This window comes from Hippocampus zosterae, chromosome 17 (genome assembly GCF_025434085.1).
Source record: "Hippocampus zosterae strain Florida chromosome 17, ASM2543408v3, whole genome shotgun sequence".
Taxonomy (NCBI): Eukaryota; Metazoa; Chordata; class Actinopteri; order Syngnathiformes; family Syngnathidae; genus Hippocampus; species Hippocampus zosterae.
Genome location: NC_067467.1, coordinates 10,677,777 through 10,705,317, shown reverse-complemented (window position 1 = coordinate 10,705,317; position 27,541 = coordinate 10,677,777). Strand labels below are relative to the sequence as shown.

Sequence of the window (27,541 nt, the reverse complement as noted above, 5' to 3'; positions counted from 1 at the left end):
TAATGACAATTCTATGCGTCAAACAGTCTTTTTTGCAGTCTCATCATAATTTAAATCCTTTTCACTGAACCACCGCTCCTTAATCCGCTGTGATATAACCTTTGTAACAGGGCAATACATGCAGACAGATTATATAATAATACACACTGCCACATTTTCTTTATCCTCTGCGAAGAACAACTACTCTTACTGCAGCTTCCTGAGCAACTGTGACCCTTTTGTTCATGTATGTCCGTGTCTGTAATATACTATCTCCCAGTGGCCAAGGCGTACGCGCCAGAATGATCAGCACAATGTCCATTGAAATGAAGCTCAAACGTGTCAAAAACCGTGTGAATTCTTTATATTCAATTTAATGATGTCAATAGCGTAAATATTCATAAACTCTAGTTCTCAAGCGCTATTTTTCTGATTGAAAAAAAATGCATGAGAAAGGTTTTGGTTGTTTTTTGGTGAGATTAATGCGATTCCCCATTCAAGCCAATGAGGAAAGATGATTTAAAGTACGATTTGAGTTTTGAATTAATTTACCTCAAGGCCCAAGTGGATATGATTTTAGGACCACTAGATGGCACCCTGGAAATAGATTCCTTGTTTTTTCTTCCATAGTCAACGGAGAATTTATTTAAGGTGGACCGAGTAATCCTTCTCAACTTGCTCAGATCCACGGGAAGGTCAAACATCAAGGTTAGCTTTGGTCTTGAACAGGCAAATTTCTTCATATCAAGTGAAAAGGTTACAGCAACATGAAACTGTCCTCTTACACAGGCTTGCAACAGAGAAAGAGGAAAAAAAAGCGGACCGGAGGTATGTGCGGAGTAGCAGTCTCCCTCGTGGAAGTTCAGCGTAAGCGGAGATCATCCTGGGAGATTAATGCATTTCCTTAATTAAAGCGAATGGGAGCACTACGAGCTGCCACTCACAGGTCGTAAAAAGCATTTATCCCTGCACGGAAACCAACATCAAGACAGCCGAGCGGAGATATTTACGTGTTCGTCCTCCCTCGGCGGTCGGGGTTTGAATTTCGATTGCCGACAGTCATTAACTCATTCACTCCCAAAGACGTTTTTAAACGTCTTATTAGACTTGGTCCAGAATTGGCTGGTACTGAATGAGTTAATAATAAATCGGAAAACCGGACGGAACACTTGCAGCTGTAACGTGCACGTCCAGCTCTACACATTGATTGGCTACAAATGTGGAAAAAAGGGTAAACAATCAATACAGTTGCAAAAGGCAAAAGATGCTTTCAGGCATGGCTACTGGTTGTTCATTAGCGACAACATGGAATTTCTTGATTGGGAAGCACAAATGAAATGATCTTCGATTTCTCACTTTATTTGCCTTCACAGAGCCGGCCGTACTGGCACGTAATTTGTACACTACATCTGTCCTCTCAACTCTGACCTTGCACATCATTTCTACATTTATATCATTTCTAGTGTTTGGCAAGCGTGCATTGTATTGATCTCAACAACAATCTTGCGGACTATGAAATTTGAAAGACTTAATACCGCTTTCTTTGACTTTTCAACAGGGTCCAACAGCCGAACCGGCATTAAAATTACCCTTGGGCTGGATGTGGATCATTTTTATGTTTGACATACTCTTTTCAAGTTAAGTGAATAGAGAAATTTGACTCTGAATGAATTGTACGTGCTTGAATTGTTGAAAGACGGACAAATACACTAGTTGTGAATTGTGGCACTACAGCGTTCTTCCGCCATTTCATTTTTTCATATTTTTTTGAGGCACGGGTAAAACAACGTCGAGTGGTGCACTTGGGGTTCCACAGGAGTCACCCCTGTGACACCAAGAACTTGAGTGCTTTCCTTCATGTCAGCGGCCATCCAGTGCGATTGCATTGCATTCTGAGCTGTCTCTTTATGTCTGCACCTCGAAAATGCATCTTTCCTTTGCATGGTCCGCGGCCATGGTTGCTTTAGAGTGCCTCGTTGTCTGCTCTGAATGTCAAGGAGAGAAAGGCGGAAAAGTGAGAGGGTGGGGGGGTCAAGTCTGTGACATGATAGCTGGCATGTCCATCAATTCTTCACGTTCGCGTGGCCACTTTCGAGTTCGTGAGTGTGCATATGTCAAGGAGGGCAAGATGGAAGAGTGAGAAGGTGGCGAAAAAGAAGTCCAAATTGACAGCCGGCACATGGGCTAGGGGCTTCATGTAGGCATGGCCACTTGAGAGCGCCTCATTGAACATGAGTGTGTGCACATCAAGAACAGAAAGTGAAAAAAATAATAACAATCTTGGAGAGGGTCTTTTCATCACAGTCCAGGTTCATTATTTGATTGGCGACTTTCCTTTTTCTCAATTATTTTGACTCATGAATAATCAAAAAGGCAATTACCTCTGCATAAAACAACAAATAACAACATAGCTCTAAAGAGCACTTTTCACTATTTGTGGCCAGTGAATTCATTGCTATTTTGTTGTTGTCAAAAATGCAGTTCAGCTAGTGATAGTTCGGCCGTTCCTATCAATTTTGTGAAATATTTTATTTCATGCTTTTTGGGGGGTTGGGTGGGTGAGGTTTGCACACTGGCAGAATTCTAAAGGAGTGGTGTGGTTTAAAAAGTTTGCAAGAGGTTGCTCTGCTAATAAACTTAAGTCTTCTGGTTTCCTCTTTTAGCACACCGACCAACGTGATTCGCCAAGCAGACGTATGAAATGCGTTAACGTATGCCAGTGGAACTTTTGAATTGCATGTGGGTGTCTTATGCAGGCGAGAATAATAAGACAAACGTATAGGATAGAAGTGACTGGATCAGGGCTAATATGTCTTCTCTGGGGACGAGGCTGCAAACCCTTTGAAAAAATGCATTAAAACCAAACACTTGGAGTGATTTCTTAACGTGATTCAGGGAGGTGTGTCATCAATGTTGAAATATTCTTTGATCTTCTGACAAATAATGTCGCGTGCAGTGCATCGTCAACAATCAAAGCCCGGTTCAAAGTTTGACAGCATCTTGTGGGAAAATTCGCCTCTGAAGTCACGGCACGAATCATAATCGTGGCCTCTGGTGAGCGTCGAAAGGTCATAACAAGTGTTTGATCTAGGCAAGGGTCCAATGAGAATTGATATTTATTAAACAGTCCTGTTCATCATGCTGTTGACTTGTTGACGTCCCTGAACAAACAATTGATCGGCAGTGCAAAGCGTCAAACGGGAAGTGGCCACTGATCGTACAGTGTCATGCAGCATTCGCATCAGGTTGCAACGAGAGACTGGAAGAGTCACAGAAAGGCACAAGATTAGACATTCTTGGAAGTGGAGAAAAAAAAAAAAAGAAAAGAAAAGAAAAACTGTTGGCAATTTTACACTGGTGTCTTCACCTGAAAATGGATATAGCGGATAGCTTATCACTATAACATCAATATAAACAGAAGTTTAGACCAATTCACTTGACTTCATTCTCAACAACGTCGCTAAATAAATACAAGAGATGAATGCAAAATAATCTCTGACAAATAACTCCATTGACCGTTATTTTTAATTTTTTTTGCAGTCGAATCATGAGCTATCACCTCAACCTGTTTTGAAGCGCAGTCCATGCGTGCTCAAGCGCATTGCTGCATGTTTGATGTCCACCGCGTCTGCATGCTACTTTGAACAACGGACAGCGTATCCCTTATGGGGCAGCACGGGGAGACAAAAGGAACACCCAATGACTCCTCATCCCCGCTTGCCAATTCATCAAAGTGTTTCCCTAAACTGCACTTTTAGTGGAACAAGGCTGCATGCGCTGCCGCTCATGTTATTTTGATGAGTCCAACTAGGATACGGCAGCGGCGTCTTGTTTATTTACAGCGCTTGTTTGAAGCCTTTTCACACTTTCATTGGGCCTGATTTACTGTAGGCCGCTAATAGCAGGTGATAAATTGTGTCTACCAAAAAGTGTGTGTGTGCTATCCAACAAAATTTAAAGGTGAGAGGAGTTTGGTCATAAGTCGTACGACATGACTCCTTCTTGTGACTGGCGAAGAAACTAGCAGTTCGTTAAGTGATATTCAAAGTGTGTGCAGGAGCATTGTGTGTAGCAAAACCACTATATATACAGTATAAAAAAATAAAATAAAAAAAGGTCGACACGCTAACCACACGCTATATATATATATATGTATATATATACACACACACACACACACACACACACACACACACACACACACTCGTGTGAATTATTGCCAAGACAATATGTCCAATTATTTTTGTTTCTGGCATTTCAAAAATGCCGACACCCCATGTACATGTGGGGTGGTCCTCATGCAAATGAGCATGTCAAGGCCCCGCCCCCTCAAAAAAGACCTTGGCTGCAGTGACGCTGGCCGACTTCAATTGAGCGGTGATGATTACGCGCTTGGTAATTTTCACCAGCGTACAGCCGAGCGGATGACGGCCGGCGGCGGACTTCTCCCACGCGCTCTTGCCCTTGCCAACCTCGCACATGCTCATCTCGCAAAGCAAATCTTTGTTTCAAATTGCAATGAGGTAAAACAAGGACAACTTGCCACACACTTCATTTGGTAACCAAAATGGATTCCACAGAGTAATTAATCCTTCTTTAAGGTGAATTTCATCCTTATTCAAACTTTGTTTTCCATATCCTATTTTGACTGTTGTATGTTGTCTGTATGTTGCTCAAGCAAACACAAAGAAAAAGAGAAATGCACTTGCCTGCCGTGGAATTATAAAATACTATCCTTTCGGTGCTCCTTGAGTGCAAATTTCACAAGATTTCTCGGTGGAGGTTCCAGTGAAGGTTTGGAACTATAATTTCAATTTCACCGTTATGCCCGCATGCAGTCATTACGACCGACGCTTTAGAAGCGCTCACTTATTTTCCACCAATATAGCGCATGATCCGCTTTCTCTATGATTTATTCATGTCGAGTTGTCACTACGCTGCCCAAGTAATTCTCACTCGTGCGTGTTCCATTCACAACGCCACATGTATACTGTTGATTATTTATTAATTTGCATTAGGCATACAGTATACCGTACAGTATTTATTTATTCATGTACACACGCCACATATGCCGGTGCGGGTTCTTTCAAGTTCATAATAACCAAGCGAGGTGCATTTTCTTGCAAATAAATGAGTGTGCACGGTGGTGCAACTTTCTCCCTTTCATTTTGTGTACAACCACGTATTTGGAGCATTGCTGTGGTGGTGGATCTAAAATAACCTGAATGGAAATGCTGCAGCTGGAAGATACCAAATGCGGATGAAAAGCATTGTGTACAAGTAGTTTGCCCAACACATGACCCCCTCCAATTTATTTGTCATCAGGTGCGGTGTGGACTTGATGAGCTCTTCAGATGAAGAGAAAGAAAATCCTCAGGGGCTCCAAATTGAAATGGAATCTCAAGCATCCAAGCGTGTGAAATGGTGCGCACGGACAAGGTAAAGGCTGCGGGCAATGCGGACGCAGAGCAAAGCTGCGGGGATTCGACTCCCGAATAAAGTGACTTTTCATGCGGCTTCGGGCGGTTTCGGGGCAAACCGTACGTGCTACTTTTCAAGCAATTCGGTGTGGGCGGACTCCTCTGAAATGCGGCAGAAGCTCTGCTGGATTTGTATCACTCAATTATACAGATTGGGCTCGCATCCATTTGCTGCAATGTGTTGTAGATAATTCCTGCCTTCGTTGTCAAACTCAAGGCTTGGGGACACATCGAGCCAGGCGGGTCATCATTTGAGGTCCATGAAAGCAAAACAAGTGTGGCTACTTCAAGTTTCTTTCGAAAAGGATTTGTTCTTTTTCATCTGCAGTACAATAGCGCCTTGAGATATGAGTGAACTGGCGAACAAATTATTCAAGATGCCATCAGTCATTCATCTGATTATTTTGCTTTCACCTGCAAGCACAAATTGGAGATTTATAAGGTGGCAGTGAACTCAGCTCAACGGGACAGTAAGAAGCACTTTGGCAAACGGAACAATCCTTAAAAAAAAGAATGAAACTAAACTAAAACAGTTAACTCATTCACTCCCAAAGACGTTTTTAAACGTCTTTTCAGACTTGGTCCAGAATTGGCTGTTACTGAATGAATTTCAACGACGCCTATTTGAAACAACTGCTGACTCCAAGAACCACAAGCCACACCCTTCACCCGCCTGACCCCCATTGACAAAAGTTACTTGACCCTATATTACACAAATTTGACTTGACTTCAGCCCTGAGTTGAGGTAGCAACGTATTATTAAGTGTCAGTTTTTTTTTTTTTTTTTAGCTCTGCCAACCTATTTCCAAAGTGCCACATTTGGGAGAAGAAAAAAAAACGATGCTCACCAAAGGCCTACCACAATAGCTACACGTTGGTGTTGCGCAATTTAGAGTTTGAAAAGACTCCAGCGTCGGGTATAACGCAGCCATTAAAGCTGCCCGTCCATTCAGCTAGCTCAACGCGGAGGAGGCGTTAAGAGCGATTGAGGAAACTTTATTTTTATCATTATTGAAAATGCAACTCGATACTGCCCCTGTGGGAAATAAAGGCGAATGGGCTTTGCGAGATATTGTTTGCGCCCGACGAGGGAGGGGAGCGCAGAGGTGGGGCGCAAAGTGGGTCAGAGAACAAAAGCAGAGGTGTTCACTTGCAAATGTGCCTCGTCCTCTACAGGTCGGATTTGCTCTCTAATCTATTTAGATGATAATCGCACACACGGAGAGAGGAAACTAATAAAGTAGCAAGCTCCTGCGCGTTGGGATTTAGTGGAGAAGATCAACGAAGCTGACGCCGAAGCTCGGGCTGCCTGCGCCCTCGTCTTCACTTCGCCCTTACCCGGCGTGCTGCGTCTCATCTTTATCTCGAACCAAACAGTCGCACTCGGACAACTTTTGACACTTTTTACAAGTGAGCCAGCAGATGAAACAAAAAAAATAAATAAATCATAAAACACACACACGTATAAGAGCAGATGTGAAAAGTTCAGGTAGAATCCGTGCGAGAGTTGGTTGAGCAAAAAGCGCTTGAGATTGGTGAATAATTTAACGTTGACAGAAATCACTGCTGCGGGGAGCGCAAATGACGGCTCGCTCCCAACAAAATGATTTTCAGCGTCTCTCCCTATTTTTCCCCACTCCCTCTTTGCTTTCATTTACATTTCTTTTGTTTTGTTTTTCATTTTGATTACAGGCCTGTTCCGCTACACTTCTTCATGATGATTCCCTCCTCATATTACGTTTTTTTCCCTCCCAGGCTATTCCTCTTTTTTTAATCTTTCACTTCCAAAGGCTCTGTTCTCAATTTGACCATCGGTGCCGCAACGAAGCTCCGATGCTACTTGCTGCTCAACTTTAATTGACTTTATCACTATCGGCTATAGTTAGTTGTCACTCGCATGTGCATTTTTAAGTGACAAGAACATCCTTAAGGATTCAAGCTTGAAAATGCAGTGGACCCACTTATAGAAATTGGTCCACTTCAGAAAAAAAAATGCCTTGCGGCGAGGTCGGGAAAGTTCTGGGCAGAGTTTGGATATTTCCATTTATCATCAAAATTCATCTGCCATCTGATGGGCTCTATGCCATGTTTGTCCATGGGTGGTCTCTTCAAATGTTTTGAGGCGCCTGAAAGGAGGGGGCTTGATTGGTCATTGCAGACAGAAACATTTCCTTGTCGGGCAGCTGCATTGACCCTGCCGGATTTTGCTGCCCGTCAGACTTTTGGTTGACTGGTGGGGGACGGGGTAATTCGGAGGATACCCGTCAACTGGATGCTGGAGGCTCCGCCTCTTGCCCCTTAACCCCCCCTTATCACGCCACTGCTCTTGAACAATAAATAACAATGATAATTCTGAAGCATCCCGACTATTTTCATTGTATGTTTTCACACTGAACTGCCGGGGCGAACAAAACGTTTCTTCAATTTAAAAAATGAAAACAAATAAATGGTATGTATATTTTCTGTGAAAAAAAATATTTCTTCTTAGAAATGTCAAATTAATTTGAAGTCAATGCACATTTTTGTATAAATATTAACTTTTTTTGTTCTTGTTTTTTTTTTTTGCTGCATTGTTTCAAAGTAGGCAGCCCGGTAGCCAGTGGTTAGCACGTCGGCTTCACAGTGCAGAGGTACCGGGTTCGATTCCAGCTCCGGCCTCCCTGTGTGGAGTTTGCATGTTCTCCCCGGGCCTGCGTGGGTTTTCTCCGGGTGCTCCGGTTTCCTCCCACATTCCAAAAACATGCGTGGCAGGCTGATTGAACACTCTAAATTGTCCCTAGGTGTGAGTGTGAGTGCGAATGGTTGTTCTTCTCTGTGTGCCCTGCGATTGGCTGGCAACCGATTCAGGGTGTCCCCCGCCGACTGCCCGAAGACAGCTGGGATAGGCTCCAGCACCCCCGCGACCCTAGTGAGGATCAAGCGGCTTGGAAGATGAATGTTTCAAAGTACGCCGCAAACATGCTTCACTGTCCCTCCTCACCGCTTGCCTTACTCGCAAACACCTACTCACTCCACTCGCAAAGATGCTCTGAATAGGGAAACTGCCACCCTAAATTCCCTTCCAAACCTCTGTGAAATTACAACAATTTGTCAAAATATTCTCATTAAACCTCTCCGAAAAGTATGAATTCATTCGGCCGTTCAAAAATATGCCCCAACTTATCTTTGTTAGACAGTCTAATTATTCATGATGTTCCAGTTGTTACATTTAAAAGTTTTTGAAAGTTGTTAAAGCCCTATTTTTTGTCTTTTCTGTGTGTTTATTTTTTTTTTTTTTACAGCATCTGTTGAATTGTGTATCGGTGTACACGAGTGGGAGGAATACATGTCATTAACTTGTGTGGGCCGCTTCTCCTCTCTTTCCTCATTCCTTCATTGCGCATGCAGAAATCAGGTACCGTTGTCTCCGCTATCTAATTATTACCCAGACTGCTCTTAGAGGACTGCCATGCACGCGCCAAGTTTGGTATGCGGTTTTGCGGCGCTTCGAGACGTCAACCTACGCGCAGTGTTGTCGCCAGGGATTTGCGGGCCCGCCACCTCGATGCGGCAAATAGAAAATCATATTTGTGTTCAGATACCCCGCAACGGGGTTCAGGTTAATCCTTAAAGTACATTTCTATAGAGAATCGTTGAAAACTAAAGAGTCCCTTCACAAATACAGAAGATAAATTCACAGTTCGTACCATTTTGGCATCACTGTTTCCTAAGGCGAAATTTAATTGAAGCTCCGCAGCAATAACTTCTTAGATGTTTGAGGACTAGTTCCATATTTCCTTCATCATCATCATCATCATTAGTTTATTTGTCACTGAAGCAGCCATGTGGGTTTATGCCATTTTTTTTTTAGTTTGTCCACAGGGCCGTTATTACCATCCTTATTAAAATTCGCCTGACCAAAAGTGTCCGTTTTTTGTGGGGCAGTCATGCCCAAGGCTGATTAATTTCTGCCTGGCAACAGATGGCAGATTATTTTCATTTGGTTCATGGGGCAGTTCTGATTCTAATCACTAACAAATGACAAAATAAACAATTCTATCATTGGCTAATGCGACGGTTTGAGTATAACTGAGGCTTATGAAATCCACCTGGCAACAATTGGTGATGATTTTCATGCACCTATGCCTGGAAACAAGCAGCCAATTTGTTTCATTTGATAATGATTGAGCCCTCTAATGTCTACGTAGCATAGTAACACGCAATCAAAGGTTTATATTTATTTACGAAAAATTATGTCTCATTGTTATCTATGTGACTAACGTATAGTGACAGGCAGAACAGTTAAATGCTCTTCCACTAGATGGCAGTGGATACAATTAACCGGTGTATTGAGAGACGAGATCATGATTATTTTGATATCCATCCATCCCATCCATTTTCAGATCCGCTTTATCCTCAGAAAGGTCGGGGGGGGGAGTGCTGGAGGCTGACACTGACGTCTTTGGGCAGTGTATAGTTTATTTTTTTCTGGTTATATATATTTTTTAGATTTTTAAAATGTAAAATATGTGCATCAGCTCAATAAAACTTGAGGGCTAGGGGTGGCGGGGGAATGTGCATTCATTCAAATGCTGCAAACATTTTTTTAATTAGTCATGATTTTGTACCAGTGAGATTTATAAGACTCCTTTCAGATAAGAAATTAGTATTGTAAAAACGTACAGTCCACATGAGGAAGTACAGTTGTTATCCTGGAAAGTCGTCTACCATTTTTCCAGTCATATAAAAACGTGTGACATCAACACTTTTTTTTTCTAGTCCTGAAAAATATATATTTCATTCTTGAAACTGCAATCACTACATATGAGTGCTAGATAAATATTCAATCAATGTCATGCGTTTTAATTGCCCGCATGCAACTTTAATATTTGCAATTTCATGTATAATTTGACTGCGGATCCATTTTGAAGAATCACTTTGATCTGCCGCTTCCACCCCTCCTCCTTGCCGAGGAAGAAACCACAGAGTGTCTTCGAAACGCACCCCCAACATCAATGGCTTGTCAGAACACAGTACGAGGCTCACCTTGCACGCGGGCACGCACACACACACACACACACACACACACACAACTGAGTAGCTCCAAAAGAACTCTTCAACAATGACACCCAGCCGTCCTCACGCTGAGGCTGAACATCAATCACGCGTGTAACCACGGACACCGACGTAACCCGCACAAAATAGGGGTTCTCTATGGTGAGTCATGGATTCGACTTGATTTTACTTATACAGTACGAGACACATCCATGGCGAAACACACACAAGGGTCTTGTGTGAGATTGAGGGCTCAAAAAGGAAAACAAGCGACAATGACGGTGATGACTCGTCTCTCAACGTTTTTTTTTTTTAAATGAACATTGCTTTCTATCTTTTTAATTAATGTGACTTACAGGAGAGGTAGATTGTCAATCTTTCCAAGGTCTGATTTCTTCCCACAAAAGAATGAGTGGTATGATAGTGATACATGAGATGAATCGAAGAGTGTTTCCATTGACAGGAAAGGCATAATCTGTTCCCGGTGAGTCATTCTTACGAGCACTGAGCAACGACGTTCAGCGAGCAACATTTTTATTTTATTTTTATAATCCTCCAAATATGGGTACTGCATAAAAATGCAGTTTACATGTTTTTTTCCACTGGTTGCACTGGTGTGAGGAGATAAAAATTGCAGCTGGTGGGTGATGGCTTTATACTGACAACTATTGCACGGGAGTGTATTTTTCTTTTTCTTAACGCTATTCAGTGTTTCATTTATGAAATATGGCACCAGGCAATATGATGACACATCCATATAAAGGGAATGGAGGCTACGTTGTGCGCGCGCCACCTGAGGCGCACTCAGGTTGGATCAAATGCAGAAGCATCACTTTGATCAATGACAATGAGGAATTTATTTTTATTGCTCTTTCGCAGCGATGTCCAATCTATGGCCCGAAAAAAAAAAACTCCCACTGCTTTTAAAATCTAAAATGTAATTTTGATATGATGAAACTTTAAAGCAGCTATAAGCTGTTAGCGATTTTTTTTCAGCCCTAGCAACGTAAAGGAACATAATTGGTCATGTCCGATATTTGCTCGGCCAATTGAGGTCCTTGGGCACAATCTGGAGTGCCGGGACAGTAACATCATTGTGGAAAAGGCATTTTTTTTCCCCTCAAGACTTGAGCAATATGACAAACGGGCATTGATAATCTTGAGTAAACAGCAGAGGATTGAAAAAAAAAGTAACATTTCCCAGAAGCAACACAAACAGGAGCATGAATATCGTTGTTTTCCAATGTTGTCATGTTTTCAATGGGAATTCAAATCACAAATGTTCTTTGCGTCTGTGAAAAAAGACAAAAGCAGCAAAATCCACTCAAATTCACTCAAATTTATCGTGATAACTCCCGCATTCTTATCGTTTCTGAATTTCCTTTTATATTTTTTTGTCCTATTTTTCCCCATTTTAATGCTCTCATCAACATGGAATCGTGAAACAGTTTTCTACGTGCAAAATGCAAATATGTACTGAAATAACAATTTCGATTTTCAATTTTACATGAACTTTTTTCACTTGGAGCAGTTATTCACACATAATCTCTCACACAATATTACTGCCCATCAACAACAGTGAAAATAATATTTTGTCACACAACAGCTGCTTTAACAGCTCTTTTTATGGAATCAAAACAGAGCAATATAACATTATAAAGTGCACATCTAAGGTAAACTAGTACTCAGCCTGTAGTGGATTTAAGCCATGGTTGCATACTTCGTTTTTCTCAAGTTTGCTTTGAACACAGTCAGGCTATGTTGATTCTGTTGGTCCTTCTTGCGCGGAAGTCTCTCGACGGTTTTGTGTATCATTTCGGATGACTGCACTTGGTTCGATGACAACACTGGAGACGTTTTATTTTCGCTAGGTCGCTACCACTGTACCGCTGAACTTTCGTTGTCATGTCATCTCCTCAGCACACTGTCACTGTCAGACGAACACAGAGAAGCTCCACCCGCTCTATTTATATGGACACGGAACACTATAACCTTCCACACAAAATAGTTCCAAACAAGTAACAATCGCGTCAGTGGCATACATTGTATACCTGTAGGTAACTTTGATCTTGTCAGTGGAACAATCTGGCAACTTTTTAAAAGTAAACTTTCCATTCATAAACTCTTCAAGTATCTGTTTTCGGTGTCTCGCGCTGCCGTGGCTGGCAAAACAAACGTGCGTGGACCTATACAGCGCGCTTGTTGTTTTGTTTCTGGTTTATTTATAGAGCAACGTAACATCCACTGGGACGTGTGCTGCGTTAATCTCGCGAGAAAATTTTTTATCCCGTTAAAAACGCGCTAAACTGACAGCTCTAATATATATATATATATATATATATATATATATATATATATATATATATATATATATATATATATATATATATATATATATATATATATATATATATATATATATATATATACACTTTTGGGGGGGGGGGGACAACAACCTTACGGCAATTTATTGGAGGCAAGTAGCGATCCAGTCAAGCATGACTAGCAACTCACAAGAACGAAAGTCAAAGAGAGTAGGAGGAAAAATAAATAAATAAAAATGTTATTTGAAATATCTTCATCGGGAAGCGTGGCTAGAATCGTAAAGCACTCCAGCACGGTGAGTATGTTTCATTTATAGATGCTAATACGACAAGCAGTCAAGGACGCTACAGTGAGGATGAGTCGAAAACATGAAAACGTCGGATCGAGTTCCAAAAGTCGATCGATCAGATGAAGAAGCATCGACGATGTTGCGAGCCTGCGCCGACAAAAAATAAAGCACGGGCTTGATTGGCTTGAACAGAGCGAGCAACTCGTGGATAAAATTAGGAATTAGAACAAGCCATAGAGGAAATTCGAGTGCGGCGGGTCAGTGTTCAGTTTGCAGCTCCCCCAGTCCTTGTTTCTCTTGCTCCCACATTCCCTCAGGGGGTGGGGAAGCAGTAATAAAGAATATGTGATGAGGATGTGTGAGGCAGAGAGGACAAAAAGAATGCGATATCAGTGCCCTGTTCACAGCTGGTGGGAGCAACGAATACCACAGAATCCTTTTTGAAACACAAACATTTAACGTGCACATTCACAGCACGGGGAGCGCTCATTTGAAGCGGATTTGCTTCAAGTCACGTAATGGGGAGTTGTGTTTTGAATCATGTTTTTTTTGTGTGTGTGTGACTACAATTGTCACATGTTGACGACTGAGTATTTCCCGCAGCGCTGATTGGACAAGTAATGTACTGTGATCATCTGCAACGGGCGTGTCACAACTACCGTATTGGCCCGAATATAAGACGGTGTTTGTTTGCATTGAAATAAGACTGACAAAGTGGGCGTCGTCTTATATTCGGGATCCAGCCGTTATACCCATTCACGATGCTTGATGGCGCCAGATATCATTGTAGCGAATGCTGAACTTGACTCCCCAGGCCAAAGTGAACCCCTGCCGCGAAGATGAAAAATAAAAATAGCGTTAGCATGAAGAAGAAGAAAAAATAGCAGTTAGAAAGAAAAGAGAAGAAAATAATAGAAGAGATAACAGAAAATGGAGAAACGTAGCGACAATCTGTAGAAAAGTTGGTTGAAGATCGGCCAGGTTAAACGGCAGCTGAGGAGAACTTATGGTGTAACCTTCAAGATGCTTTTTTCTCTCAAATATATTGTTAGAATCATTTGTTTTAGATGTACTGTAATTATTTTCTGTATAAAAAATAATTTGGTGTTCAAAAAGTATTTTTTCAAACTTCAGTCTTGAAAAAGAGGGGGTCGTCTTGTAATCAGGGTCGTCTTATATTCGGGCCAACACGGTAATTGACATGTTGAGTCGGGTGTGTCTTAACCTCCATGGCAGAGGCTCTGTCGAACCCCTGGGACAGATTCACCGAAACCCCTGTGGTTCGTTCGAACCCAGGTTAAGAACCACTGCGCTAAAGGCTTTGTGCTGCACCCTTTCCAGTCATTGGTATTCTCTGAATTTGTTCCTGAATGTGGCGTTTTGAATGCAGCGACGCTCCGAATCTTGCACAAAGACTTCTCCTTTAACGTTTCTTTCCCCTTTTTGCAAAAGAAATGATGGCGATGTATTTGAATACAGTTCAACTAAATCACCTACAGACAAAAGTCCTGATACTTATGCCGTTATGATCATCAAAAAGGCGGCTGTGATTGGTTAACAGCCTGTTGGATTTTCCAAGTGGCGGCAGGGTTATTTTGTCTTGTCGTGAGAAGTCAAACTGATGGGCAATAAGATGCAGGATAGACGTGGCGAGAGCGGCCGGGAATGACGCAAACGCCAGGTGAACTCATGTTTCTCAGCGGGTACTGTTGCCTTGATTTGCTCTCCCTTCCCTGACTTTGGTCAAGGAATAAAGACACGTACCGTTCCCTAAAATATTAGGAGACCAGAAAAATGATTTGCTGTCATCATTGGAACCTATTTCATCGCGACCGATTGCTTGATTGCTTTTGTCACTCTTAAGAGGTAGAAGACAATGAGTGAGACAGCTTGACAGGGAATCAAGCGGATGAGACTTAAATGAGGACTTGAGGAGCCAAAAAAAAAACCGTCGGTGACATCAACGAGAACTCCAGGTGCCATTCATTATTTGTTACTGCCCTCATGGGACCAGTTAGAACTTGCGAAGCCCTTTTAAAGTAGAAACTCATCTCCTCACCTTACCATAGACCTATATTGGTCATTATATGATGGCCCCTGTATTCAATTATTATTAAGGGTGTTCACACGGCACACATTAGCATCGGTGCTGCACTGATGTATTTTGTTGCGATATATCTTACACCAGTGTAAATTTTGTGGAAAGTTCACACGTATAAAGCTGCTTACTAAAGAGAAGCGTGTTACCCCGGTGCAGCGCCACTTGCGTTCACACGGCGGTTTCTGCGGCCGTGCAATACGCTAGAAAATACGGAAATAAAACATGCGCATGCGTAAAGTGTACCGTATTTTCCGGACTATAAGACCGCCACCAACTGGTATTAACCTTCTGCTGCAAGGCAAAAAAAAAACCAAAAACAAAAACAAAGGAAAATCCCAAATAATTTCTCCAAAGCGACCGCTCGTATCACTGGAAATGCTTATTTCAAGGCACTGCAATCACAAAGGCACCACGGTGCTTTGAAATAGAAATGCTCCAGTACATCAAAAATTTGGAGAACAATTAAAATGTTGGTGAACAATATGCTCTTAAATTAAGGTTTGGTATGACAGTTTGTTGAAAAATGAGATGTGCAAGTGGCATCAATGGCTACATCATGGGACTCTCTGATATCTGTCGGAATATTAAAAAAAAAAAATCCACTTCACCAGTCCGAAGAAGCAGCATGCAGTTTTGAGCTCCAGTACTCAAACATCTGCAGCCAAAAGACAGTCTACACTACAGGTGTCAAAGTCGAGGCCCGGGGGCCAGAATCGGCCCACCACATCATTTTGTGTGGCCCGCAAAAGCAAATCATCTATGTCAACTTCCATGATCCTTGCTGAAATATGTACCGAAATCTCAAATTGCCTTACATAATAAATCACGGTGAGAATTTTGCAATAATTCTGTTACCCTGTTTCCACTCACTTGAGCACTTGTACAAATTCATTCGTTCATCTTCCGAGCCGCTTGATCCTCATTAGGGTCGCGGGGGGTGCTGGAGCCCATCCCAGCTGTCTTCGGGCAGTCGGCGGGGGACACCCTGAATCGGTTGCCAGCCAATCGCAGGGCACACAGAAACGAATAACCATTCGTACTCACACTCACACCCAGGGACAATTTAGAGTGTTCAATCAGCCTGCCACGCATGTTTTTGGAATGTGGCAGGAAACCGGAGCACCCGGAGAAAACCCACGCAGGCCCGGGGAGAACATGCAAACTCCACACAGGGAGGCCGGAGCTGGAATCCAACCCGGTACCTTTGCACTGTGAAGCCGACGTGCTAACCACTGGACTTCCGGGCCCACTTGTACTCAAAACTAGTGAACCATCTTTTTTTTTGTGTGTGTGTACAAGTAATAATCCGATGTGATGATTAAACATTTATTCGGTTTCACTGTCTTAACGGCGCTCCGAGGGAAGACGTAACTCTAAAGTGGCCTGCGACAAAAATGAGTTTGACACCCCTGGTCTAGGCTTTTGGCTTTTATTGGAAGACAACCATCGTTGAGCTCTGGCGTGCCACATAAAAATGAGGCGGCAGCCTTGAGCATGACGTGAATTCTCGAGGGACAATACGTTGACGATATCCATTTGAGATGCTGCAACGACCACCGGGGCTTGATCTTTTAAAGTAAACGATAATTAGCAGTTAAGCAGCGGTGAGTGACAGTCTCTCCTCGTATGCCTCCCCGCACGCTTGGCCTGCTTCTTTCCTTACTGTATTATTGGCAGCTCTTGCACCTGCCTGAAGCGCTCGTCTAATGACACCACTTGCTCCACTTTCTCGGCTACCTGCTTCTGCCACACAGCATATCGGCCAGGAAGATTGGCCTCGGCACAGCGCGTGTGGAAGAAGACCGCTTGTCCACTCGCCTGTTTTTGTGTCCGGTTAGCCCGTTACATTCATTCATTCATTCTCCGATCTGTTTTATCCTCACAAGGGTCATGGGGGCGCTGGATCCTGTCCCAGCCGTCTTTGCGCAGTAGGAGTGGGACACCCTGAACCGGTTGCCACCCAATTGCATGGCACACACACAGATGAACAACCACCCACGCTCACATGTAGGGACAATTTCGAGTGATCAATCAGCCTGCCATGCATGTTTTTGGAATGTGGGATAACCGGAGTACCCGCAGAAAACCCACACACGTCCGGGGAGAACAAACTCCACGATGGAATGGAACCTGGTACCTCTACACTGTGAGGTCAACGCGCAAACCACTAGGACCACCAGGCCACCTACCCCTTACAGTTAATGGGAAATTTGACTTCATTTGGTGATTTTGGTCTATTAACACCTTTGCTGTAGAGTGAAAATGACATTACGTGACCAAATCCACGCAGACAAGATTTGCCAACTTTAATTTGGAGTTCTGAGTCCAGAACGAATGATGTTGCCCTCCAGTGATGATTCTTGTTATTTTTGCTCTCAAGGCACTCCACAATGTTCTGACTACAGATTTTCGACTGAAATATTTCATTCATTGAGCTCACGGGTAACAAGTGTTCATTTATTTTGGAGGGGGCAGTGAATGGACAGTATATGGTACTTAACTGGAACTGACTGTCTGCAAACAAAGAAATGACCACACTTTTCTGTTCAAGAGATAATTCCCACCCATGTGGTCCATTGTCCCTTCCACTCTATCAGTCTGTCGCCAGGACTTCTCGCATTAAGGCGTTGCTCAAACAGTCAACCGCTGGCTAACAGATTGACAAAAAGGGAAAAAGGTACAAGAATCAAGAAGTATCTGTCATGAACGTGAGCGACGGAGGAGCCAAAAAGCAGGCGGGAAGGAGGAGCAGCAAAATGTATTTCTTAAAATCCAAAACAACGCCCTGAAAACAACAAGAACCAAAAGTAACAAACAAAAAGCGCATGACAAGAAACACAAAGTATGGCCGGAAATGGAGTCCATGAAACAGAAAAACCTAATGGCATGATGACTAACAGGTGTGCTAGCTGTAGGAGGGGCCCTACAATGCCACCTGTTGGTCACAAACAGATCCACTGTACAGTAACTGCAATAAAGACGTCACATTAAGAGTTTACTTTTGGTCATTATACCTTTTTTTTCTTTTTTGCTAATCTAATCTAATCTAATATAATATAACATAACATAACGTTATATCGTGTTTTCAATGGAAGTCTTCATCAAAACAGGAAGTGACAAAAATGGGTGTCAATAAAGTCATTCCCTGGAGGATTCAACAGAATGTTGCAAAAGTCATTTGTTATGCTCAACTCCCAGATGGTTGTTTTTTTGTTGTCGGCAAGTGCCTCATACTTTTCAACCTTCTGTGTAAAGCGTATTTTGTGTGAACTCTGAATACAGTGGGGACATGCCCACAGCACTCGCATCCTGACGCAAGTGTATTCCTATTTTATTTTTTTTTGACACAAGATGTGCTGCTGATGCCAAAACATGATGCGGTTACTGCGTGTAAAGTTTTGCCCATCTTCCTGAATGCCATTAATAATAAAATCCCTTGCAGATGTTTTTTGCATTCATCTGACAAACTCCCTCCCGCGGCCACGCTAAACCCGGGGGCGGCCATGTCAACCGTATGTGCCACACACATCGGAGACGCGCTTGAGCTGGCATGGATACGCATAAGCAGGTACGGCAAAATGTGGCATGTTTTCGACCGGAGTTCCGTCGATTCGAGTCACAGTTGGTTTTCCCCGCTCATCCGTTTAGAGCGTCGGCAGCCTGGCTGCTGCGTGAGGAGAAAACGAATGCGCAATGTACTCCAGTGAATAAGTCTTGTTCTCACCGGGCTACGTTACTCGCAGATGAAACCGATCCTGGCTGGAGTTCAGCTCTTGCTTTTCTTCCGAGAATCAATCCGTAACATCATGCCGGCAGTTGCTTTCGGAGGGTGCAAATTATTACACACTGGCCGTGTCGCAACACAACACTACTTTATGTAACATGAAAGGGTTCTGTGCTAAAAAACAAAAACAAAAAAACAATCACATTACTTGCCTTCATCCTAGTTTTGAGCATAAAAATGTGAAGTGATAATAAAAACGGTCTTCAATATCACTGACTGAACAAACTGGCGATTTGCGGTTGCTACAAATAATGGGCGTCCATTTTTTTCACAACCAAATAAATCCATTTTGAACATTCTGGGAAAAAAAAATGTTTGATGCCAACTCCGGCCTCCCTATGTGGAGTTTGCATGTTCTCCCCATGCCTGTGTGGGTTTTCTCCGGGTACTGCAGTTTCCTCCCACATGCCAAAGACATGCATGGCAGATTGATGGAACTCTCTAAATCAGGGGTGGCCAAACAGTCAGAGAGCCATTATTTTTACTGTGTTGCTGCAAAGAGCCACATACATATCGGCATCCCATACTCACACGCACATGCGCACGCACATACACACACACACTTTTTTGCCCAAAGATCGACTTTTGAAGCACCCAACCTGCCACAATCCCATCGCGCACATGCAAGCACACACACACACACACATGCACGCGGTTGCCCAACCATGCACTCGCGCACATATGCACACCCTGACGAGCAAGCGCCGGACCGGCCCGACACAAACACACAAATCTTTTTTTCCACCCCATTTCCTCCTCCCACCCCTTGGGGTCGACTTGGAACCAGTCGGATGGCTCCCTGTCGATTGTGATCAACGTATTGGGCACCCGTGCCTTAAAAACAGAGGTAATTCGCTGACTGTCTTAGCGCTTAGCACTGTTGTTTGCGCAAGAGCGGTGATGCTGATTAGTTGCCCTCTATGTCAATCGAGTAATGGGATTGATGATAGGCTGACGTATACGTTCTGTGTATTTAGCGGCCATTGTTTGAATGACATTGCCACCGCAGAGGCGTTTTCGACGCTTGTCGTGTGAAAGCCCGGGAGCCGCATTGAACCAGCCAAAGAGCCGTGTGCGGCTCGCGAGCCGCGGGTTGGCCATCGATGCTCTAAATTGTCTCTCGGCATGATTGTGAGCGCAAATGGTTGTCTATGTGTGCTCTGCGATTGGCTGACAACCAATTCAGGGTGTACCCCGAAGACCGCTGGGATAGGCTCCAGGACACCTGCGACCCTCATGTGGGTAAGAACATCAGAAAATGTTTGGATGCATGGATGAAAAAAAATACACCCATTTACCCGAACCTGAAACGTTTTTAATTATCAATTCTATCCTGTTAAAAAACAATTTGTTGGCTCAGTTTGAACATATTCAACCCAAGTTCATAAGAATCAGTCATTACTTAAGTTGGCTTTTATCTCATTTAAGCCAGCAATGACCGCCTGCATAAAAAAAAAAGCATTGGAAAAAAAAAGAAAAATCTGTTGCCCCATCCTCGGTTCTCAATCAGGCGGCTTTGCAACCGGTCCAGATGACATTTGGCAACTTTGCACATGCACTGGGCTGCGTCTCAAATCTGCAAGGTGAGGACGCTGCCAAGGGAGTAGCCCCACCCCCTTGCTCATCCCCGGGCCAGGCAGCGCCTACTGCAGCTGTCCTATTTTTAATCAAAAACTGTCCTTTTCAGGTCCTGTTGAGTTGAAATGCAAGTGTTCGCTGACTTTTTGTGTGGTTTCAGCATTGGCTAACAAATGACATATCCCCTCAGACTTGAGAAACGCTGACACTGCATTTCATTTGAAACGCATTTCTCAGCATTCACACAAAGGAATTGCATTTCTACCTGAATTGATGTTCTTTTCAAAAACAACAATTTCTTTCCTTCACAACAAAAGCACAAACGCTCATAATGAAAACGGTGCAAACATCAACAGTGATTCACTCGCATGGCCAAAGTGCCGGACGGCGCAAGTGGGCGGCGTCTCTGTGGCAGCATGCAAATTACATAATGTCAACCACTGAGCAACCCCGTTTGTTGCCCGTTGCAGATGAGTCATGAGGAGTGCTGCGGCCCGTCCAATGAGAATTTTGACCTGCGTGCTCTGACATGGCCGCAAATGATTGCCGACAAAAGCCAAGTTTGGTTTTATGAGGCGGCCTGTAAATTTCGTCCCTGGATCTTCAGTGGGGACTTTGGAAAAGCGGACTAGAACAGCTGAAATTTCTTTGATGGCAGGCGTATGTCAACAACAACAACAACAAACTTTCCATGTGCTTCAAATCTGTGACTCTGAAAGCTCCCAACTTGATTAGATTGACATGGCAACATAAAGAAGCTAAAATGTGATTGGACAATACAACCTGACGACCTCAAAGCTGCCATGGAAGCAGTGCAGCCAAAAGAAACATGACGAAAAGGAAGAGAATGGGACCGTTTGGAAGGAATTCATACAATTTCATGCAACCAATATTAGAATAGACTGTAGGTTGTAAATGTAGGTTAGTGTTGACGCATCCTCTGTCCCTTTTAATTTGAAGGATTGACGCAGTTCAGTACTTACATTCAGACGTGACCTTGAAATAGAATTGGTTCCATCTTCAATGTTGAACGATTTCATAACCTGCTGGCCACTTCATTCGGAACACCTTGGCAAAATATCTTTATGTATAAAAAACTGTCACCAAAAAAAAGGCCATTTACAATGATGAATCAAATTATGGATTTTTAAAATGTCAATTAGTTGTCGCACACTCACAGTAATCATTCATTCACATCAGTATTTTATTTTATTTTTTAGAAATTGTAAACTCCCTCTTTAATACATCTGGGCAGACAAATGAATAAAAGATGATCCCATAACTAGTAGTCTTGTTGTAACTGAAGTGCATGTGTTAAGTATGTTGAATGTTGCTTGTTGAAGTGCATTTGCAAGATACAAATGCAAATGCAGCTGCAAAAATTGAGCAAAATTTATTAATAACTGAATGAGGAGCGGCGTGCAGAGCACTCAAAATGGGCAAGCTGGGACGACAATGCAAGTGAGCTAATGACTTGCGCGTTCACGTAGAATGGATGCTGATTCGCACGTGGAAATGTGTGAGAGGCACATGTTCGGGCAAGCAGGAGAACATAAATTAAGATGCCGCGTAGAGTGTCGCTCATTTTGATTATGGGATTTGTTTTTCTAACTACATTTAGACTAGCAAGGTCTGTAGCCTAAGGGCGGGGAGGGGTGCGGGGGGAACAATGGTTGGCTGGGTCATTCAATTTTGTGTTCTAAAACTAAAGAGTGACTGTTTAGTGAAGATGAAGTGACATTGTTAAGTCCGCGAACCAGGAAGTAGCCAGCTTGCTAACAGATGGACAAACAAAAAATGTTTTCACTTTTGTTAGCGTGGTTAGAAATGTTTTTTTTTCTTTTTGCCATTAAACTCAATTTTGAACTGAATTTTACAATATGATATGTTCAAGCTGCTTTGTCACTCTTCGTGACCCAGAAAGTAGCGTCTTATCTGTCAAAGTGACAAGACAGCAAATGCAGATGCAATGTTAAACAAAACTGTTAAAAATAAAAAAGATGGTTGGCTGGGTCATTCTTTTGTTACGAGGATTATTAAATTTGGGTTCTAAAACTAAAGAGTGACTGTTTAGTGAAGATGAAATGAAATTGTTGCGCCCACGAACCAGGAACCAGGAAGTAGCGAGCTTGCTAACAGGTGGACACACAAAAAACGTTTTCACATTTGTTAGCGTGATTAGAAATTTTCTTTTTTTCTTTTTGCCCTTAAACTCAATTTTGAACTCAAGTTCAGAATATGATACTTTCAAGCTGCTTTATGTCACTCTATGCGAACCAGAAAGTAGCCTCTTATCTAACAAACTGACAGACAGCAAACGCAAATGCAACATTTAACAGAACAGAGTTAAAAAAAAAAAAAGACTTGACTTGAGTCATTCGACGTGAAACAGCCTGCCAGCATTCAGATGTGTGTGAGTTAATCAGCTTTTGGCAAGATATTTATTAAATGTATTGATATGTTAGCAAAGCAACTGGCATGATTTCAGACCCATCCTCGGGGAAGAAACAGCATTTGGTGCACAATGAGTCATTAGTTTACATTAAATAGCCATACATGGCTGATGAAAGCAAAAGTAGCCTGGATCAGCAGCAAGCAGATGCCAAGGCATCGCCTCCAAGAATGTGACAGCAGGTATCTCCAACACGATTAATTGTCAACAAAAAAGTCCTGATGCAATGTTGGCAGTGAAGCCTTGATATGAGACGTCATACCCATTAAAGCAGATCAATGGCGGAACAACAGAGCAGGGAAAAGAGTCCGAAATCGATTGATTTTGAATGTTAATTTTATTCCGCTGCCCGGGGGTAGCCAAAGTCAGTGTTCAAGTTGTTCCAGCCAATGTTTTCAGCTGTCTTCAATTTTTCTTTCAGGATTTTTCTCATTCCACCAGAACTACAAATGGTGATCACATCGATAGGTTTGAAGACGGGGTCTCATCAGATGATGTCGCGTCTTTATATCGCACTTTCAGACATAGCAGCAAAGTACATCCTAATTTAAAAAACATTAAATGAACAAAAAACAAGGACTACCTAAAAGTTTCATACACAAGATGGAAAATATCTTTAAAGACTGGCATGGTGTTAAGTTAAATAAAACAAGACTCTTTTTTCTAAATAAATACTTATGTAAAGTCAATAAAGCTGGCCTTTATTTCTACAATTTAGCAAAAAGAAACTTTATTCTTACGTGTCATGATACCTGATGGTAGTGGAACCAAAAAGCAGGGAGACAGGAGAAGCAGTGTGTACTGAACAAAATGTAGGAAAAAAAACAAAAAAACCCCCAAAAAACCCTTGCACTTGCACACTTGGAAAATTAAATAACGCAAAGCCCTGAAAAGATTCAAAATAACAAACAAAACCCATGACAGTAACACCAACAATCCGACCCCAAGTGTTTGGCGTGGCAAGAAAAGAGCTGGTGACATGATGACCAACAGGTTCGACACTGGAGGAGAAGCCCTCCAATGCCACCTGTTGGTCAAAAACGGAACAGAACTGTAACATTAAGCGCCACTGTTTAAAAATGTTACTTTTTCATCGTGCACCTTGAGAGCCGGATGAGTGAAAATCGGGCATTTGATGTTCTGTTCCACCTTGGCAGCCACCAGCTATCACTGTACTCTTCAGTACTTCTACTTTTTCCTTTTTTGAACACAACTATCTGTACTGTGCGCAAGATACATAGCGTTAGTACTTTTGCCACCTGCGCTTGAAGCCATTTCCCGTTTCGTCAAGCGCACGCGTCTCTCTGCAGCTCATGACACAACTGGACTCTGAGTCAGCAGGGGATTACACACTCCAGTCACGTTTTGTGGACGACGTGTATTCATGCACACACAGTTACACACACACACACAATCCTCCAAATGCCCCCTGACACGCACAGACTGAGCGGAATGAATCTAATACGCATCTTCATAACACCCTGAAATGATCTTGTTGACGAAATCAGTTCTGCCCATCTGCACTAAATAAGAATATTAACAGCGGATGGATTTTGAACATCCATTTAGGTCTTCCAAAGGAGTATCATGAGCAACTTAAAAGATGGATTTTCTGACAATGCACAAAACAGGAAGTCTTTGCCTTGAGAAGGCACTTGATTTGGGACACCTGCACAATCTAATGAGATACGATTCTGCCAGGCATTGTGGGGATTGATTGAAAATTGAGGACAGCAGAAAAAGAAAAAAACCTGGAGGCAGATACAATTCAAATTCAATCGGCGCCTTGCTTCATTACAAATATTCATTGTTGGTTATTGACTGGTAGAGATCTGAAAATCTGGACTGGACACTTAAAGTTGGTATCTCAGGAAAATATCATTCAGGATAAATACGCCAATTAACTCATACACTGCTGTGGACGTTTATTCATTTGAGTCAACGTTTTATAGTTAGAAAACAGCATGAACTTTTTTCATCAGGTGAATTCTTGACTGCTACAAAAGCTTTCTACGGAGATTCGACAGCCTGACAATTATTTGATCCATAGCGGCAAATAACAATGCCGGCAGACGAGAAATGCTAACTTGCATCGGACATCTGTCGACCTCCAAAGTCTAAATAATAAGAAGAAATAGTAACTAATAAATGGCAAATAAGAGGGAGTCCAATACAGAACCCTGCGGCACCCCCTTATAGACAGTGACATATTCAGTGCACATACCATCAAATTCCATGCACTGGGAACTATATTGCTGAGGTAATTTGAAAACCAGGCAACTGTGTGCTCTGAAAACCTTTTTTTTTAATATCATGCTCAGCGGTGTCAAATGCTTTTGACAAATCAACACTCTAATTAGTGCTGTGACGGTACTGTATATATCCATTGGGCTGTACGTATCCCCAAATGTACAGCTTGGCTGTGATTGGAAGATTGCCACAAGAAACCTTGATAGAAGTCTCCACATCTAATTTTTACCCGTCAAGTTAATCTCGCTCGCGGTATATTTTGTGGAGCAATCCTCGCACTGAAGTGTTTTACGTTTGATGGAGAAGTCTAGTAAGGAGAAGCTTTCAATCCCGGCTGAATTGCTAACCCCCCTGCGACTGAAGCGGATTTAAGAGGTAGAAGTAACTTCACCCCGGCGCTCACCACTTGCAGCATAAAAGGGAAAGAACTCCATGCCGTCAACTTTGAAGTTGGCCATGTCATCTTTCCTCTCAGGAGTCCTTGAGCTGAAGACATCGAGAGTTATGGTTGCCGTAGCGATAGTCTGTCCCTCGCTGTTTCTTGGGGGGGGGGGACCTTTCATTTTGTTTGTTCTCCAGGCTTTTCCTGGCCTTTTGCACCCATGCGCCACACAGTGCAGCACGAATTCATTGCGGCTGGCATTTAGCCTGCGGGCTCCTTGCGGCCGATACGAGACAGTGACCCTGATGGGGCAACAGCCTGTGTTTTTTTTCCCCAGCTCCATGCAAATCTTCACGAAATAGATATGGACAAGGAAAGTGCCAAGACTCCAGGTGGCGTCTACCTCACGCTGGAGAAATTTTGCAGTTTTAGTTGCGCTTGTTCTCGGGAGGCTGCAAAGGGCTGTCAAATTTGAGGTAAGTTTCCCTGGGAAGTTATGGAATTTTGAAGAGATTCCAACTTGGAAACGTTGCATCAGAATTAAGGGAGTTAAGTAGCAACATGACAGTCTTTCAATGTTTGGTTGTGTTTGAGTCTGCTTCGATAGCCACTTCAAGCTGTGTAAAATGCACAAGAAAGAAATTTAGTTGGGTTTTTTTTTTAATCAGGAAAAAAGAGCCTTTCTTTAGAAATAAGTTGAGAAGTTCGGTCATCCGGGAGGGGCTCAGAGTCGAGCGTGGTTCTCCTCCACGTCGAGAGGCGTCAGATGAGGTGGCTCGGGCATCTGATTAGGATGCCGCCTGGACGCCTCCCTGGTGAGGCGTTCCGGGCATGTCCCACTGACAGGAGGCCCAGAGGATGACCCAGGACACGCTCAAGAGACTATGTCTCCCAGCTGGCCTGGGAACGCCTCGGTATACCCCGGGAAGAGCTGGAAGAAGTGGCTGGGGAGAAGGACGTCTGGGTTTCCCTGCTAAAGCTGTTGGCCCCGCGACCCTACCCCGGATAAGCAGTAGAAAATGGATGGATGGATGGAAGTGTTCATTTCCTCTTCTACTCGGGGAACATCTTTGATTGGCTGATAAATCTCAGTTATTTAGAATTCTGAGGGGGTCTCAAAGTCAACACGTGAAAATTACCCCGACGTTCCAAATGGCCACACTCAACCTAAAAACTCAACCGAACCTGCACAAATTGAACATTATTCATCAGAGGAGCAACATCAGTAGGAAAATGGGTCAGGTATTTTGCTAATCTTTTTTTTTCCTTGTCAATTTATTTGTTATGAAAGATTTGAAAGGCATTTGAAGCACTAATTTCATTTTTTTAGAAAGTGCGCCCAAAATGGCACCCACTTGCCACGCTAACCTACTCATGGATAGTTATCAAATGAAAGTATAAATACAAACGTTTTGTTTTGTCAAAAGCATACATTCACCCCACCAACACGGCAGGCCAACCAGACAACTTGCAAGAGCCTCAAACTGAAGGGGGCCCGAGAAATAGCTGACATTGTCCCATAGAATCCATTGAGGTTATCTGAAATTCAACTCTACTCAACTCGCGCCTTCAGCTGGTCCAGAATGCCGCTGCTCGCCTCTTGACTAGTACTCGTAAGAGGGAACACATAACTCCTACTCTGGTATCCCTTCACTGGCTCCCCATACATTTTAGAGTTATTTTCAAGATCCTCTTATTTGTTTTCAAATCTCTAAATGATCTCGCGCCACCTTACGTCAAGATGGCGGACGAGTAGGCAGCTGTCGGGCAAGTGCTCTCATGAGCCTTGCTTTTTTGTTGTTGTTTTTATGTTTGTTTTGTCACTTTGTGTTTGTTGTTAAGTTGTGTGGACCTGATGTGGACTTTTTTCAGCATTTTTTGGCCACG

At 42.9% G+C, this 27,541-nt stretch overlaps 1 long non-coding RNA gene across 2 annotated transcripts in view; it reads right to left on the bottom strand.

Moving 5' to 3' along the window:
- Positions 1 to 27,541, bottom strand: part of LOC127589954 (uncharacterized) — an 85,390-nt gene that overhangs the window by 20,155 nt on the left and 37,694 nt on the right. The window lies entirely within an intron of this gene.